Source organism: Herpailurus yagouaroundi, unplaced genomic scaffold, assembly GCF_014898765.1.
Source record: "Herpailurus yagouaroundi ecotype Mexico unplaced genomic scaffold, PumYag 198, whole genome shotgun sequence".
NCBI lineage: Eukaryota > Metazoa > Chordata > Mammalia > Carnivora > Felidae > Herpailurus > Herpailurus yagouaroundi.
The window spans coordinates 30,766,443-30,782,253 of NW_024412429.1; the positions used below are offsets into that span (position 1 = coordinate 30,766,443).

Here is a 15,811-nt window from a genome sequence, read left to right on the forward strand (position 1 = left end):
CACCCAGGCACCAACATCAATATCGATGAAGCCAACGTTGATGATAAGCATAATATGGAATTTGTCAGAGCAGGCCTATATGGTAGGTCCCACTAAATACATCTATATAAGGACAAAGAAAAATAACATAATGACTGCTTTTGGAGGGAATTTGGAACAAGAAGAGGAAATAGTTTGATCCATTTCTACTGTAGTGTCTAATCAATTACAGTTCTTCATGTATGCATCTCATTAGATTTACAACCTACTAATCCTAAAAGAATAAATGTTAAGCAATTTTAGTAGACAGTATGACATATACCTTTTTCTTGAATTGTCCTTTATTCTTCCTTATCCTCATCCTCTTAGGGGTATGGACTTTATACAAAGTAATAAAAGTATTTCTAGTGCCTTTTTTTCTGGATCCCCTAATGATCAGAGGGGAAAACCGAGCTTTACAGAGATTAAAGTAGCATGCTCAAGGTCATACACATGGTAAGGGGCAGAGGAAGGATTCGAACCCAGGGCTGTCAGTCTCCAAAGCCATGATCTTTGACCATCTCACACTCGTCTCGGGTTTTGCTTTGGAAACAGCCACATACTTATGGCTCATGGAAAACATCGCGTTGTGTCTCCTTTCCATGTCTCCCTCCCCCGCCCCTCCCTGGCCCCACTAGGCCATGTGACCCAGGAACTCCTCCAGCACAGCCCTTCCTGCACTGACTGAAACCACTTGTTTGCATATCTGACCGCCCAGAGAATTGCTGAAAGCCCAGGCAGGTGCCACTGCAGGTGCTACTCTCCACTGAAGTCTCGATCCCAACACAGTGCCTGGCACACAGAAGGTGCTCGAAACAGTTTCCAGGACTGCAGTGAAGGTCTTCCTGATACTCTGGGGTGTTTGTTTCGTCGTGTATGGGGGTGGGGGTTGGGTCAGGGCCGGGGGACAGAATAGTCTTTACCGTTTTGTGTAGTTTTTTGGATATGTCGGCGTGTTCACAAATGCTGGAAAACATAAACGCCTTTGAGGTCAAGCGATGGTGTGGGATCATATCTGGTTCCCAGCTTCCACCTCCCCTCGCCTCCCCTTTTCTCACCTGCCCTGTTCTCCAGCTCAGGCCGCGGCGTCTTCATTAGTTAAGTCTAGGACCAATCCCATGAATCAACAGGAAGAATTTCAGCAGCTCCAGTCTCGAAGAACCCACAGGTTTTGTTCTTATACCTGGTCTAGCCCAAGCTCATCCTTATTTCTGAGACCTAAGCCACATCTTGATTCCAAATCTTGTCAGGGCTCTGGGTCCTGTATTGTTCAGGGGAGTGCCTCTTGCTGACAGACATTCTGGATGTCATTTCCCAGCTTCTGGGTCTCTTTGGATCTCTAGAAGCTGCTTCTGGGCTCATGAGGCAGTCTCATTAATGCATATTTGACCAGATGCTATTCTCTGTCACTCCAACACGGGCCCAGTTCTCCGTTGTGAACGCCAGTGGCTATGATGTCTTAGCACCCGATGGGCCTTTTTTCATTCGTTCTAGCCTACCACGGGTCACTTTAGCTCCAAGACCTTCCCCTCCCAGACCATCCTATACTGTCTCAGGCCCCACATCGGTTCAGGGCACCCTTTGGGTCTGTGCTGGCACCACGACAGAATCCCACCAGAGGGATGACTCTGCAGCTGTGTGACTGCCGGCTCCCCTGTGTGCTGCGTTCAGAACTGATAATGAAAACACCGGAAGGGGAGGCACAGGGGTTTCAATTATATCTGTTGAGTTTTATTTCTGAGCTGGGCGACGGGTGCTTGGGTATTTGCTACACTATTGCACACACAGGAAATACATACCGAAAAGGGAAAGTGGATCGTGGTGAAGGACAGAGTGGAGCACGCACGGAGGAAGCTGAGGGGACGTAGGGCCACTCCTTCTGGCACGGCCCCAGAGGCTCCTGCTCGTGGAGGTGGCCTGGATGACAGCAGGACATGAGGGGGCAGGAGCAAGGACTTTGAGGAGCCGCACTTCTGAGTGTGCCTAGCTGTGCCTTTGAGTCACTGAAGTCTCTGGTTCACAGGCAGGTTCAGATTCAGATGGTCCGGGGTGGGGCCCGATTGCACTTTGAGTGTCAAAGAATCAGAGGGCACTTCAGAAAAGCTCCCACTCTGAGCCTCCTCCCAGGTCTCCTTCCCAGGTCTCAGGAGCAGCTGCCTCCTGGATCTGGCCCCTCCCAGACACAAAGGAGGTGCTCAAACGCCAGTGTAGACCTTCCTGGGGAAGGCCTCCAGCGTGCTTGTTGGCACGGAGCCTGAGACAACTCAGGACCTTCACACACAGCCCAGAGGAGGTACAGGAAAGGCAACACCTAGAGAGAAACCCACCAAAGAATTTCACCACCCGGGTACCGTTCTCCTCCCTTTGATAGGAGGGCACACACTGAACTGACCTCACAGCCTGAAAAGAAGCCTGTCTCTGACCCGCTTACACAGAAATGTAGAGTTAGTTAATTAACACCAATTAGTTAACACCATTCAGTGACAGGTGTTAGGGGTAAATGTTCCGCCAAACCGTAAAAAATAACTTTGCCGACTACCTATAATAATCAACCAGCATGCTTTTTATTAAAGTTATCACCAGTCAATCAAGGATCGTCAGATATCTGGTTAAAGAGAAATACTAAGGTGTGCGAAAGAACAATTAACCGTGGGAGAAACAGATACAAGAAAGAAGATGGGAAACACCGAATTCGTCTCAGAGAGATCTGAGGGCACAGCACATTTGTCCACAGCAGTGGGCTACTATGGACAAGGAGCGAGCGACGGACGTGAAGAGGCCTCGAAGAATTAAACGTTGGCGATAAAATGAAGTAAAACGAATCAATAGAGTTGAATCATTGGTTTGGCTGAAAACTACGTACCGATCTGGAAGATAAAGTTGAGAAGATTGCTCAGAATACAGGGCATGACAGCAAGGAAAAAATAGAAGATGGAGCAGAGATCTAGAAAGCTGTCAATGTAATTAGTCCAAGATGAGAGAACAAAGGCGGAGAAGCAAATAAACAATTAAAAAATAACTTTCCGATGAAAAACACTCACCATGTGCCAAGGACTATTCTGTTGAAATTTAAAAATTCTTAGCATAAGGCTTGCAGAGAGACCTGCCAGGATACCTACAAACCCCCCCCCCCCCACCAAAAAAACAAACAACAACACAACAAACAAGCGGGCACACACAAAAAAAACCCAAAAACAAAAATACAAGCATAGGATTGTCATCATGTGCTTTTCATTAATAATACTGACTTTGGGCATACCTGGGTGGCTCAGTGAGTTGAATGTCAGACTTCGGCTCAGGTCCTGATCTCATAGTTGGTGAGTTCAGGCACTGCAAGGGGCTCTCTGCTGTCAGCATCGACTTCAGCTCAGGTCATAATCTCGTAGTTGATGAGTTTGAGCCCCACATCAGACTCACTGCTGTCAGCACAGAGCCTGGTTCAGATCCTCTATTCCCACCCCGCCCCCCGTCTGCCCCTCTCCCACTTGTGCTCTCTCTCTCTCTCTCTCTCTCAAAAAAATAAAATACTGATTTTGGAAGACAGTAGAGCAAGATTTCAAAGTTCTGAGGAAACATTATTTTGAGCCTATATGTTATAGCCAGCTAACCCGTTACTCAAGAATCCAAGCAAAATAAGCTAATGACTCAGAGTGTTTCTCCTGTTTACTCTTCTGGGTGTGACCTGGGATGTAACTTAGGAGAAAGAAAAACAAATCCAACAAACAGAAGAACTGCTGAGGAACAAAATGAAAAGAAATGTCAAATTATCAGCAGTAAAACAGGCCTAGAAAGTAATTGGTCCAAATTAGAACAGAGTAGACCGGAGGTGGTAACTGACGAGCACTGATTACAAAACATGTGTAACAAGATGGAAGATCTTAGATATGTAAAAATGTCCACGTATGTCTCTTCTCTCCATTAGAATAAAGGAAATAACAACTTTTCAGAAGTGATGACAAGACGGAGTGAACCGAAGTGTGACATGACCTGGAAAAATAGAAAGGGTGTAAAGAAAGGGAATCCATTTTTCCCTTATTTTTTGGATGGACATTTTTGTAAATATAAAATTGCATTTACATCTTCATGGGCCTTACATATTGCTGGGTTCTGCAATGAGTGTTTATATGATCTTAATGTTATGAATGTCTCTCGCTGGTTTTCAATTTTTAAAGTCAAGCTGTAGACAAAGTACAGAAAACTAACTTAAAATGACAGAACAGAGTACAAAGGTTCCAGCCTGGATCATATTAATCAGCTGACGAGTCGCACAGAGGAAAGGGTGTGGCCAAGGCTAGGCCGCGGGGATCTACTTTCTTCCTCTTACAGAACAGAGCGTGGGTTGAAGATGCCACAAGTTGATGAATCAAGAAGCAAACACTGAGGCAGCCTATTTAAAGGGACGCACGCAACCATTCAAGATCTCAAAATGTTAATGGGATTAATAAAAGTTGGAAGGTGCAATGCAGGTGAACTCAGAGTACAAAGCGTATTAAGTGCACACACCTTTCCTCGTGGGAAGATTATGTATTATTCGAAGTTGATAAGGCCAAAAACACAGGCACACACATACCGATTAGTTCTGTGGTATAGACAGACCTAAAACCAGAACTGTTTAAAAATGGTTGCTTCTCAGTTGAACAAGGACAGGCGAGGGGTTGTTTAGCATAATGGAGAGAGTTTCATGTGAATCATTAGGTACCCTTTGAGTTTATGTTTTTTAACGTGCTATGAACAGTCTTATAAATAATAGCGTATATATTTCAAAGCTCTCCCAGTGATGCTTTTTTATGCATGTGGTAATTGGGAAGAATGTACTCTATGCTCCAGGGTATCTTAACCCTCCGGCCCTCTGACCTCTGGTTGCCATAAGAGAGCTGAGATCCCCGGGTATCTGGGAGACACAGCCTGATTGCAGAGCATCTGGGAAGCCTGCCCTGGATCAGGTGAGGGGAGGAAGACACCTTCTGGCCTCCTGTGCCCAGTCCCTAGCCTGGCCGGTCTGCTCAGCAGGGGGCTCCAGAGAGTCACCGCCCAGAAGAACCTCCTTCCCGTTGCACCTGTTCTTTCCCTTCTGCCTGCACTTGGAGGGTGAGAGGCAGTGCAGGATAACTCATCAGCCTCCGGCCATCCATGCTGGATTTCCCCTAAGCCTGAGCTGGGACTTTAAAAAGAAAACTCCACAGCCTATGGTCCTTCTTGGCTTTGGATTTGCTTCTCTGCTGGGAATTTCCCATGTCCTTTTTTTTGGAGGTTACTGAGGCTGCCTGTGACCTACATTGAAGGGGGACATCCCTAGGATATCCCAGGGACAAGACTGGGGCTTTTCAGATGAGGGTTTCAAACATAGCTTTAGGAAAACGTTTTGTTCGCGGGTGTCTAAAGCAAGCCTTCTGGAAGGTGTCCTCGTGGGCATTAGCCCACCAGATCCGAGCATTCACATCGTCCGTATCTGCTGCCACGTTAGTCAGCACCCCAATCACTGCTGACTCACCCCAGGGCCTGTGCAAAGCATCAGAGTCACTTCTCTGAGGCTTCTGCCAAAGAAATGATAAGCAGCCTTCTGGGAAGAGCCCAGTTTCCGATTGCGGCCGGCCACCCATCAAGCATCAGGAATTTGCCTGATCTTGCCTGTTAGTGGAGGATATGTCGCTGCCTCACTCCAGTTACACTTTCCCACGCTACACCTCATGGCATTCCTCATCCAATCTTACCTCAGGAGGAGTCATTCTACTCCAGCCTTGTCTTACAATTCCCATGCCAGTGTGACTCAGTTTCCAACGACGCGCTGAAAACTCCTCCTCGGAATCTTACGGACCCCGGGGGTCATTGAATCACAGCGAGGCAGAATTGCCAGGGATCTTGAGGTCACCCTGTGTCGCTCCCCAATTCCCGATGGACAGTTGAGGCACAAAGAGATTAACTGACTTGCCAAAAATCTTACAGCAAATAGTTCCTCCAAGTGGAACAGGAGGTACAGAAATATACAAGCATCAAAGAGATAGGGGTATTCTGAGGACAATGAAAGATAATTGCAAACTCTAGTAACTATTTTGGACTTCCTTCCCACAGATAGTAAGCAGCTGGCCTCTATATCCACCGAGGACAAGATAAAGGGGGAGAAAAGGTTCTTAATTACAGTTTGAGTTCATATGTAAAATTAGAATTGCTTTATTTTGATGTTTTGAGCTCAGAAATAGTGAATGGTGGAGGAGGGTGGAAACCCCTTTTCCGGAGGGCTCCAAGCCCAGGTGGGGCCCCCCGTGAGGGGCTGTGAGGAATGAGGTAGGGGAACAGCCCCCGGTTCTGTGTCGCCTTCGTTGGGGGGCGTCGCTGCATCCCATGCCAATAGCCCGAGTGGGACTTCAGTGCCCGCATCAAATGTGGTCATTGAGCATATCATCAGGGTGTCCACGTGTCAGATCACGAGGTCGGCCGTGGGTAAATAAGCCTCAGGAGGGCACAAATTCCTAAATAGGAGAAATCAGACTTTCATGTAACCTCCTTGAGAAAGGAAAGCACGTGAGAAGCATCAAGATAGGTAAAACCTTGAAGATCAGCATTATTTATCCCTTTGGGGGGCTTTGGAACTATTTCTCTGATGTTTGAAGTGCACCCGCAATACGTGCTTCTTGAGTCCTTTTTGCCTGAATTTGAGGTATCTTCGGGGAAATGCACTCTCTCAGTTTGCAGTAATAACTCACCAGAAAGCAGTTCTGAGGGGTGATTTGTAACTCTCTGGGATCCTGAGGCCACCGGCTCGGACTTGGGCTGTTAGTGGTCCGCAGTCAGACTGAGCTCCATCCTCAGAATGGATATTGCCCTGTTCCCCGGGAAGCAACATAAAGCGCTTACTGAAGCATTTACCCTGAGCTGAGCTCGCTGAACCTGCTCCCCTCCCCTGCTCCCTCCTCTGATATCCTAAATGAAGGGAGAGAGTTCACATCTCCCGGACAGTATTTGCAGAAAATGTACTGCACCCTTTCCTCAGGATGTGTTTAGTGCGTTCTAACCTTTCTAAAGACTAACTCCCTGAACTTAAGGTTAGAAATAATTAGACAAGAAAATCCCTTCTCTTGGTTTCTTGTAACTATCCAAAATGATGAGTAGTGGAAAAATCACTGGAGGTCAGATCTCTCACTCTTCCTGAACCTTTGCACCGTATTGTTTATAGAAAGAATGTGACATCCCTTGGCATGATAAGGTGAGTGTTGCTATTTCTGCCTTTTGGCTGTTCGTTATGCTTTGCTATCATAAGCAAAGGGGCAGATAGATACCGAAACCTTAAAAAAAAAAAACTAAAAAAAATGATTACTTGGGACTGTTCGGCATGTTGCTACAGAAAACACCTCTCTTTGTTTTGGCAAATCCATTTCGGAAAAGTGATTTAAATCTTGGCACAAATAGATAGCTTTTCACATCCTATTTTGATTGCCTTAGAGGTCAACCATACAGTAAGCAACATTTAATTTTTAAGCTCTGAAGGGTATTAGGTGTCCCAGTCTTCTTTTTCTTTTTTAGTGATTGACATACTTTGATGCGTGTATAAGCATCGTCTCTATGCTTCACATAAAGCGCTCTGAAAATAAGTTCCAACACCCTTCCGTTCTCCAGAGTTCCAGGTCCTTGAAGTTAGGGATTGGTTTTTCATATTAGTCATGCCAACATTTCTTTTATCCCTAGGGCAGATCAGTGCCTTAGACAGAGTGGAGACTGAATACAAGTTTGCTCTTCTGAGCTTAAAAAATATAAAAATCACTATACGATAATTTGAATAGTCCTGGGGAAATGGCATGCCTATTTATGAGGACGCCCAAACCAAGTGGTATTAATTATGCTACTCTACTGATCTCTGAGTAGGCACATTCATCCCGTAATCAAGAATACAATGTATACCTGAATCTAATATTATACTGTATGTTAACTAACTGGAATTTAAAGAAGAACTTAAAAACTAAAACAAACAAAAAACCCCCCGAAAACCAAAAAACAGAACACAAAAGCCAGGTGTCCTGGCTCGTCAGACGTACAAAGTCTGAGGTCAGGTTCTTGTTTCTTGGCTGAGGGTTATAGCCCGAGTGGTGAGGGCTCAGGGCTCAGCCTACTACCCAGACAGATGCGACCTGGGCCAGTCCACTGTTCCAGTGTATTCAGAGCTCATTATATGTGACCCCCTTGAACATCACTCCCCAGAAAACTAGACCACACTGTGTGACTGGAAGGCCACGACTGGGTCACTCAGAACCTTATAACTGCTAGAATATCTTCTAGAATTTTTGTCATGCTCTCCAAATTGCATGCCTGGGATCTGCAGGAGTAGAAAATACTTCACAGCTGAAAACTTGAGAGAGACAGTAGGTGCCCATAAAGCAATCTAAAAAGAAACAAGTCAGTGGGGAACATGAACTGACATTTTTATAGGAGTTTAAAATCAGAAATGTACTGACTCAAGTGTTTTGGATTAAACCCACTAAAGCAATAAATTCATATCTTATAAAATGACGCCTTCTAGTAGGAGGAGCTGGCCAGTTAATGAGGGGGTGGTGACATGATGTGCCAGGAAAGTCTCTGGGGCCAGTGCTTGGACCATGTCATCTACAACTTCTACCTTTAGTTCTTAAAGCCTCTGAAGCCGTCCCTCACTTTTTTTTTCTTTTTTCCTACATTGGTTCTATTATGGCAAATGTAAAATTTTCAATTTGATCCGCGCCCAAGAAATAAAAATTAGGTGAACATGTTTTTCATCTTATTTCTGTTAGGGAGGAAAATGTTTCTTCTGCCTTCTTCTGTTCTGTTCCTGGGGCCTGTAAATTAAACTGACAAAGGACAGATTAAGAAGAGAAAAAGCACAAACATTTTATTTTTAATTTTACATGCATGGGGGTGGGTTCCCTCCCCACAAATGAAAACCCAAAGTAGCAGTTAGACTGGGGTTGGGGAAATTATATACCATTCAAATGAATGGCAATAGATTGTGGAGAAGTGTCTAAATGAAGGAAAGGGGGTTTGAGCTTCTAGGGGTGAGAAATTACGGGAGGGTACACATTCTGGAAAAACTAACGCTAGATAAGGGTTATTTAGTAAAGCTTGTTTTTGGAGACTCACTTAGGTGCTGTCTCCGTTTCCGGTGATAAGGGCTGCTCTTTTCCTGGTATGGGAGAGGGCAGGGGACACCTACAAAAGGGGAATTCACGTTCTGCTTTTAGATAGATAGGAGGAGGCCAGAGAGCTCTTCCTGTGTCTGGTTTTCCTCAGTTGCTTTCAGTTCAAAATAATCATTATACCAAAGTGCTATTTTTTTTTTTTTGGAAGCTTAAAACAGCACCCCTTTATTGGTTCACAGCTCTACAAGTGTGACTGTGTTCTCTTTGAAGGGTAGGGCAAGGCTGAAATCGAGGTGTCAGCCCAGCTGAGTTCTCCTCTGGAGACTCTGGTGTGGGGACAGGGAACATGTCTCCAAACTCTTTTTTGTTCTTGGAAAAATTCAGTTCTTTGCAGCTGGAGGACTGACTTCACCCTTTCCTTGGTGGCTCTCAGCAACTAGAGGCCACTTACCTTCCTTGCCACATACCCTCTTCCCTCTTCAAGACAGTGAAGGCGCATCAAAATCTTCTTGTGCTTCAGATCTCTGGGTAGCTCTCCTATAACCAGCCAGAGAAAACTCTGGATTATCCTTGGCTAATCTCCCTGCCTTAAGGCCAACACATTAGAGACTTTAATTACTTCTCCAAAATCCCTTCACAGCAGTACCTAGGATCCTGTTTGATTGAATAATTGGGATCATCTTAGAGTCCTGCCCACTGTGAGGTCTGTGCTTCCTTCCTTGAATCCCAGCATGCCCGTGACTGCAGCCAAAGGGACACTGCGTGGCTTACAAAGTCGTGTTTTTTGGGTGACATATCCTGATACCCTCCACTGCCTATGTTTCCCACCACTTAAAGGAAAAAACAAACAAACCCACTCGAGTCTAAGTGAGGAAATATCGGGATGGTGTGCTTGGGTGAGTATGTTCTGGGAGAAAAACACGTCCAGTGGAAAAGAGATACTGTGAGTAATTGGGGTTTCTAAACCCCAGGACGATCTTCAAGACTCTATGTCCTCACAGAGCAGCATGAATGAGGATAAATGCAAGTCCTAGGATAAATTTCCCACGTTGGGGCCCCAGGATTAGTCTAGAAAAGAAATGAAGAAGCTATGTTCCAGTGGGCATGGTTATCATTTTAAGAAGGTCTGTAGAAAAAGGGCTGATCTAACCCACCAGGAGTCTATCAACTCTTCGATTGGTCTATCCAGATCCAATGGACAGGAAGTTCAGGTCATGAGTGTAGAACAGAATGGACAGTCTTCATATTTTTCTCAAAGTTTGTTATCTGGAAGGAATCTTTACAATAATAACTTAGAGCCAAGATCTCAAACATTTCGTTTTTAATGTGTCATACGTAGAATATTCAACGAGAGCGTTTTCAATGCCCATGTATTTGTAGGATCATACGATGGAGAACAAAAAAGCAGATTCTGAGTGCATGTGGCTTCACAGAGCTTCTAAGTGAGGGAGAATGAGAAGAACACCCAAAGAAAGGAGGCAAAATTAAGTAACACACACTCATATAAGCAAATAACATATAAAACAAGGTGAGAATTATCATGAGTTGTTATTTCCTTCATGGGAAAAGGTCGGGAAGGTCCGAAAAAGCACAGGGTTCAGTGGACTGGCGGGAAAGAGGCAGACTGGAATTCTAGAAAAGGAAATGTATTTCTGAGCATGGAAGGAGTTTTAATGAAAACATTATTGTGGTTGTGTCACCCTTTTCTGGAGGATGATTCCATCCTTCAGGAATAGGTGACTTTCCGAGCACTTGCAGAAGAGAATTACTCCTAAACAGATACAATCTTGTGTCTCTTTGTGGAATCCGAGGTTGCTGTGAGCGAACTGTGTCCAGGGGCCAAGTGCATTGAGATTGGATAACTGAGGCAATTCATTCTGGTCCTGTGAGTCTCTGTTTAATTTGGGAACACTCACTCTCTCCTGTGGAGCTACAGTTCACAATGAATTTCACAGCCCTATTTTCTTTTTTCCAGGAATTTCTGATCTCCTGTTAACCTTTAGATTCCCTATTAGATATGTGTTTTATAGCATGGACTTTCCCCACTCAGCTATAGTATTCTGGACCTGATTTTTGATTGAGTGTAGCTCAATCACACTTCACCACACTGTGGTTGAAATAATCACATCCCTGAAAGCATATATTTTATAAGAGAAAGTTTCTTTTAACAACTTCTGAAATCCTTTATAGTCTACGTTTGCAAACTGTTACATTTCTCCAGCAGGGTTTACTTTAAAAATGTCAGCATGAGATTTTAAAATGCAAATATTTCTAAAGCTACCACCCACGATTTGAGCTGTGAAACGATGCACATATCTGAACTGGCCAGATTTGGGGGCGCACATGCCATGCCTAAATCCTATCTGATCTTAATCAGGCCTTGCAGACACAGTGGGTTCTCTGCTGGCTGCCTTCTGGTGGATGGGAAGGGTTGCCATTGAGGCTTCCTGGGACTACCCATGGTGGCTCAGAGGGAGTTCCTTTACCAAGGTCTGGGCACTGCTGAAGCAACTGGCAAGCAGCTTTAAGCTTAAGAGAAAATGCAAACCCGAGCTGGATTAGCTATCCTCAGCCCCAAATCCTCCCCAGTCGGAAGGACATCAATGAGCTGCACTGGCCAACCATGGGGCGAAACAGAAACCACAGCTCCCATCTTTCCGTCCAGAGCTTTTCCCGTCCCGGTGACATCTGCTTGCCAAAGTTGAGCAGGTGGGGGTTGATTATTTAAAAACAAAACATTATTAAACTCTTTGGGACCAGATGGCTTGCGGTGACAACTGTCATGGTGAGTGTAGCGCCCATGTGGGCACTTCACCCCAGAGGAGGGATGGGGGGCGGGTGCTCCTTGCTTTGTCTAATTTGCATTCCTTTCCCTCCTCCTTTTCCTTCCCTCTCCTTCTTCTTTTTATTTTTTGGTATGTATTATTAATGTGCCAACTCCGGATTTTTTTTTAAATAGCTGCATCATCAAACATTTTCCGCCTCCCTCCGTCTCCCCCACCCTTAAGTATTTCCCAGATATGGTCAGAACAGCCCGTACTCAGAGTTCGTATCATGGGCTCCCTGGCGATCTGTACAGGCATCTCTGTCACTGAGTACTGCTAAGTTAGATGAAGTGTTAAGATTACAGGGCTTGTATTAGGTTACAGATTCTGAGACATCATGTGAGGTGGGGTGACGACTAATGTTCCCTGGCACATTTTCTGGGCTTGGCCTCTGCCACCTGTGCAGATTTCAAGGAAATGGCTGAGTGGTTTCGTTCTGGTCAGGTGGCGGGGAATGGGGACATGTTAGGAAACACTCGTCTTCCCTCCAAATCGTGCCATGGAGCAGGAACAGAGGAAAAGTCCAGCTTGGCTAGTCACCCTTAGCACTGACCTGGTGTGTGAGCTAACCAACACTGAAATGCTCTCCTGGTACAATGATCGCAAAGATGGCTGGGAAAATACGGACTCCTTTTGGGCTAGGTGTTTCCTTCCGCAGGGTTGCTCTGTACTGGGAACAATTGATGCTGTTTCCCTCCTGGCTACCCTCAGTGCCGTGCGTGGGGTGGGGGAGCCTGGGGCAGGAGACAGGTGCCCTGAGTGCGGAGCAGAGAACTGAAGCCATCTATAACCCTCCCCGCTGGAATCCTGGTAGACTTCAGGGAAGGGAAGTGCATGAGATTTGGATCTATCTATATACGCTGATCTAATCATCAGGGATCCTGGCCTCTTGGTTTATGGCCCGTGGTGTCCGTCAATGTGCAGACAGTGTGAATGACATCAGGTTGAAGATGGCTTCATTACGGATGCTTCTTGACCAGCCAAGGAAATGCATCTGATGATAATAGTGCTCCTCAAGTAATGAAAATAAAATCCTTCTCTAATCACAAATTTTTTTTTTTACATATGAGTCAGAGTTCACAAATCCTCGTCAACATAACTCGTTTTATTTACTAGTTATAGGATGTGGATGGAGTACGAAGAGTTCTGGATTAGAGGGTAGGCTGGTGGCCCTGCTGTGGTTCAGTCTGGGCTCTGGTATGACTGGGGCAGGGCCTGGTTAATTGCAGAAGATTAGAAAGAGCCAGGCCCCTGCACTACATGCCCTCAAAGGGAGTAGGGCAGGTGCTGCAGGGCCAGGATGCCCAGGAGAGCTGGGCTGGGAAGTGAGAGCGCCACTGTGACAATAACCACCAGGGGGCAGTCACTGCAAACAGCTGGAAGCCAAAGAGCTCCTGTCCTACCAGGGGCTGAAGTTATACTTGGAAATAGTAGAAGTTCCCGAATGTTGGCAAGCTGGGGGTGGCCTCTGGACATGTGGTTGAAGAGAGTGAGTGCCTGCTGCCATTCACAAGTGGGGCTCTGATTCCCAACAGGAAGATAGGGAAAAGCAAGACAGAACCCTAATGCTAGCCGGTGCTGGGAGCACCAGGAAGGTTACCCAGAGCGGGAGCTGTCACTAGGCCTGCAGACAAAATAGTCTTATCTCAGTGACCTGGTTATCAAGCACTGAGGCACAAGGTCAGGGCTAAATGAGCCAGCACAGGGACTTGAGCCTGGAGCTCTTTAATCTCTTATTTTTCAGCGCAGGGGATGCTCAGCCCCGCTGAGCTGTGCCTGTTTATTAAGTTCCAGTGGATGGTCTGTGCGTGCGTGGAAGAAGGGAAGGAAGTGGATGGAGAAATGGGCTGCAGAAGCTGGGACCCAGTCCAAACCAGTCTAACATGGCTGTTGTGAATTCAACGTTAGATATGGTGCATTAAAGCGCTGAAACAGAAATCCATGTGAAAACTATTAGGTAAAATGAGAATGAAAGAACTGAAATTTCCTGAGACAGAGATGCCAGGATGTTTCCAAGCATCTCTGCGCAAGCCCTCAGCCCACTGCTGTTCCACTTAGGCAACGCCTATTTATTCTATTTATCTTCTGAAATTCATTTCCGTCACCCTTTCCCTGGGGAAATCTTATCTGCAACCCAGACTAGGTGACATCCTCCTTCTAAGTTTCTCAGAGCACTTAGCTGAGTTAGAATTTTACAGAGTTTTGCTTCATTAGTTAATTACCTTTGATCTGTCTCCCACTAGAAGGTGAGTTTCACGAGAATAGAGACTATGTCCTGTTAGCTGCTGGATGCCTAGAACCCAGCCCAGTGCTAGGTATATTTCAGGGACTGAACGATTATTTGTTGAATGAATGAACATTTTGAGAGAAATAAGAATGTTTTCTTTTGTAGGTAGGCAATAACAGAAGTATGACTGTCGTATTTGGTATTGGAGAGCACTGATGAAAATAGACCATTCTGTAAACACATATCAATGCCCCGCAAGTCATCTGGGGATACCAGATTGCAGGGAGTTGCAAAGCCTCTGGATACTGACAATTAAGTCCTTATACCATAGGCCCAGGTTTTGACATAAAAATAAGTGAAAATGAAGATCAGTAGATTCTTTACGGAAATTCGAGTTCATCTATTGGGCAAATACATGGCAGCAAACTCCTAGCCTAGTTTTCGTTCTCCCTACCCCTTACTTTGTATCCTGTGTTCACAGATCTATGTAAATAAATAATATATACATATAAAAGACACATAGAACACATAGGGCATAGGGGAAAATAACTCATGCCCACAGCCAGAATGGAGGCTGTGGAAGTGGGATACCCTTCATTTGGTTCTGATGAATGTTAGAGTTCTTTGATTTCTAGCAGCAGAATCTAATACTGGCTATTGTGCAAATCATAGAACCAAAGGGAAAGCTGGAAGCCTGGGTTTGGGAATAAATATGAATTGAAACATTTCTAATGGTCAAAACCACTACTTAGTTGTTTTGCTTGGTTATAGGTGTGTTTCAATTTTTTAAATGTTTATTTATGTATTTGGGGAGAGAGAACAAGACAGAGAGGGAGAGAGAGAATCCCAAGCAGATCTATGTTGTCAGTGCAGAGCTCAGTGCAGGGCTCCATCTCATGAAACACGAGATCATGACCCGAATCGAAATCAAGAGTCGGATGCTTAACTGACTGAGCCACTCAGGCGCCCGTATAGCTGTGTTTTAAAAAGCCATCCCATTTGTATTCTATTCATCATGTTGCTTAGGTTTCAATTCTAGGAGAATCATGTGCTTGGGTTGGTCCCAGCCCAAAACATCTTAAAGCTTCCAGTAGACTCTACCCAAAGGGAGGAGGAAATTTCTCAAAGGAAAATCAAAGTGCTATTTCCCCAAAGCATGAAGTAAGAGTTCAGAGAAGTGTCAACAGAGGAACGAGGGAGCAAAATGTTGTGTATACATACAATGGAATATTATTCAGCTTTAAAGTGATTAAAATTCTGATACAATGCGGATGAACCTTGAAAACATGCTAAGTGACATAAGTCAGAGGCAGAATGGCAAATAGTGTGCGATTCTACTTATATGAGGTAACTATGTCTAATTCATAGATACAGAAAGTAGATTAATGGTTGCCAGGGCCCGGGGGTTGGGGGGGGGGGCGGGGGAAGAATGAGGAATTCTTGTTTGATGGAGACAGAGTTTCAGTCTGGATGGGGAGAAATTCTGGAAGTGGGTGGTGGTGAGGTGCACAACAGTGTGAATATAGTTAATGCTACTGAACTGTGCACCTAAAAATGGTTAAAATGATAAATTTTATGGTTTGTCGATTTCGCCACAATAAAATAAAAAGAGTGCAGGATAGTCAACATCAAGCAGTGTC

The 15,811-nt window shown here is 45.1% G+C and overlaps 1 long non-coding RNA gene across 1 annotated transcript; it reads right to left on the reverse strand.

Annotated features, from left to right (window-relative positions):
- Positions 1-6,162: 6,162 nt before the first annotated feature.
- Positions 6,163-6,989, reverse strand: LOC121013428 (uncharacterized). The gene is made up of 2 exons (XR_005782698.1): positions 6,720-6,989; positions 6,163-6,485 (listed from the first exon to the last, which is right to left on the reverse strand). It is a non-coding gene; the product is annotated as an uncharacterized LOC121013428 (long non-coding RNA).
- Positions 6,990-15,811: the final 8,822 nt, after the last annotated feature.